Genomic DNA, 296 nt, shown 5'->3' on the forward strand with positions numbered 1-296 from the left:
TTTGATACATGATATACTTTAATAATATTATTACTCTCTAATTGACAACTAAACAGAACTGTATTGGTGAAATTGACGGTGCACACGTTGATGCCCGAATACCCAACCACGAGAAGGTAGCATATATCGGTCGTAGTGGTTCAACAACGCAAAATGTGATGGCTGTATGCGACTTCAACATGTGTTTTACTTTTGTGGTTGCGGGCTGGGAAGGAAGTGCACATGACAGTCGGATTTTCACCTTTGCCACGAGGAATAGATCACAGTGTTTCCCTCACCCCCCATCAGGTTAGATT

Source organism: Phalaenopsis equestris, unplaced genomic scaffold, assembly GCF_001263595.1.
Source record: "Phalaenopsis equestris unplaced genomic scaffold, ASM126359v1 Scaffold000167, whole genome shotgun sequence".
NCBI lineage: Eukaryota > Viridiplantae > Streptophyta > Magnoliopsida > Asparagales > Orchidaceae > Phalaenopsis > Phalaenopsis equestris.